This window comes from Pleurodeles waltl, unplaced genomic scaffold (assembly GCF_031143425.1).
Source record: "Pleurodeles waltl isolate 20211129_DDA unplaced genomic scaffold, aPleWal1.hap1.20221129 scaffold_39, whole genome shotgun sequence".
Lineage (NCBI taxonomy): Eukaryota > Metazoa > Chordata > Amphibia > Caudata > Salamandridae > Pleurodeles > Pleurodeles waltl.
The window spans coordinates 10,708,817-10,711,139 of NW_027150097.1; positions in this window are offsets into that span (position 1 = coordinate 10,708,817).

Consider the following 2,323-nt stretch of genomic DNA (forward strand, 5'->3'; position numbering starts at 1 on the left):
AGGGCCTGCCACTGACATGTCAAAGGACAGTAGCCTGCCCTCACACAAAGGACTGCTACACCCCCTACTGGGAGCCTGGCAGACAGGATTGAACTAAAAGTGGACCTTGTGCACTTCTAAGCCACTCTTTGAAGTCTCCCCCACTTCAAAGGCACATTTGGGTATTTAAACAGGGCCTCTGCCCTTACCAACTCAGACCCTTACTGGAGAAGAGATCCTGAACCAGAACCTGCAACTTGCCAAGAAGAACTGCCTGGCTGCCCAAATGATTCACCTGACTGCTTTATGTGAAGGACTGCTGCCTTGCTGTCGCCCTGCTGCCGAATTGCTCCCTGACTGTGCTGAAAAATGCTCTCCAAGGGCTTGGATAGAACTTGCCTTTCTGTTCCCTGAAGTCTCAGGACCAAAAAGACTTAATTCCTGCAAGAGAACTCCCTTTGCGGCGAAACTCAATGCACAGCCTGCCAGAAATGACACACAGCCTGCATCACAGTGAAAAATTCACCGCACGCCGAACTGGAACGACTTACCCTGACTTTGCAATGAGAAGATCGACGCAGTGCCAGCGTAGCAACCGGAAATTTGACGCACGGCCCAGAGATTGACACACAGCCTAGGAGGAACTACGCAGCCTGACTTCCAGAGAAGAATTGACGCAGCGCCTGTCGTGCGGTAGAAACTTCCACGCAACACCCACCGGATCGATGCAGCCCCTGTGACTTCGTCCTGTCAGCGCCGGAATTCCACGCATTGTCCCCGGGGCGTCTGAAAACCCCGCAACCCGAACAGGATCCAAGACCGAGTGCCGGAAATCGATGCAAAGCCTTCCGTGAGTGAAAAATAAACGATGCATCGCTGTGTGCGGCCCGAGAAATTGACGCACACCTCCCTGTTTTCCATGCATCTCCTCCTTGGCGGTTCCTTGCAGAGATTTTGAACGCAAACCAGGTACTTTGTGCTTGCAAGAGACATTTGTTGTTCTTAAGAGACTAAAGACACTTTATATCCTTTTTACAGTGATATCTCAACATATACTTATTGCATCTTAATCGTTTTTACCTGCATTTTACCAGAAACATATAATATTTTTCTAAACACTGTCTGGTGTATTTTTGTGGTGTTCTACTGTGTTATTGCATGATTTATTGCACAAACACTTTACACATTGCCTTCTAAGTTAAGCCTGACTGCTCAGTGCCAAGCTACCAGAGGGTGGGCACAGGATAATTTGGATTGTGTGTGACTTACCCTGACTAGAGTTAGGGTCCTTGCTTGGACAGGGGGTAACCTGACTGCCAACCAAAGACCCCATTTCTAATATTGGTGATCAGCGGTGAGGATAGGACTTGTACTTTTGCAGTGACATACAATAGCTAAGTGTTCACTACCTACCCATAGTTGAAGGTCAACTTGATTTTTTATCTTTTTCTGCAATTTCGTTTTCTACCTGACATTTTTAACTAAAATCCTCATTCAACATGTCTCTGGCTGGGTCTCAAGCTGGAGATGGAGATTTTGACCTAGCCATGCTGGAGACATATACTGTCAAACAGCTAAAGGGGTTCTGCAGGGATATGGAAGTACCTGCCCAGAAGGCCTCCAGAAAGGAGGGATTCCAAATGGTGCTGAGGTCCTGGTCAGAAGCCCATTCTGCTGAGAATGTTTAGGAGGAGGGTCCACAGGATGCCCCCTCAGAGGATTTTTTGCCATTAGTGGAGGATGTTACCACTGTAATTGTGCCCCCTGCCAAACCAGGGAGCAGTGTCTATAATTAGGGCCTGACCACAGAGGAAAGGAGAGAGAATTCGAATTACAAATGGCAAGGTTAAAAATTAAAGCTGCACAGGAGGAGAGGAGGGCAGAGAGAGAAGCCGAACAGGCTGAAGCTGAGAGAGCAGCCAAGCAAATTGAAGCTGAGAGAGCCTTGGCTGAAAAAAAACTTTTGTTGGCTCACGAACTGAGTCTCAAGGAGCTGGAGATCAAGGCAAGACAGTCTGAGTCCAGCAGTGATGGTGGCAGCATACATGCAGGACATGTTAGGGAGAGAAAGGTTCGTATACCCAAAAATGTGGTACCAATTTATGTGGTGGGAGATGCCATTGATAAGTGGTTGGCTGCTTCTGAAGTTGCACTAAAGGCTCATGGGACCTCTGAAGAGCAATGGGGGGTGGCCTTGTGTTTTTATGTACCAGCAGTGGGGAGGGACACACTCCTTACACTAGATCCACATGATCAAAATGTATATGTACCCATGAAAGCCGCTTTACTGGCCAAGTTTGGGCTGAATCCTGAAAAATACCATCAGAGGTTTAGGGACAGCACC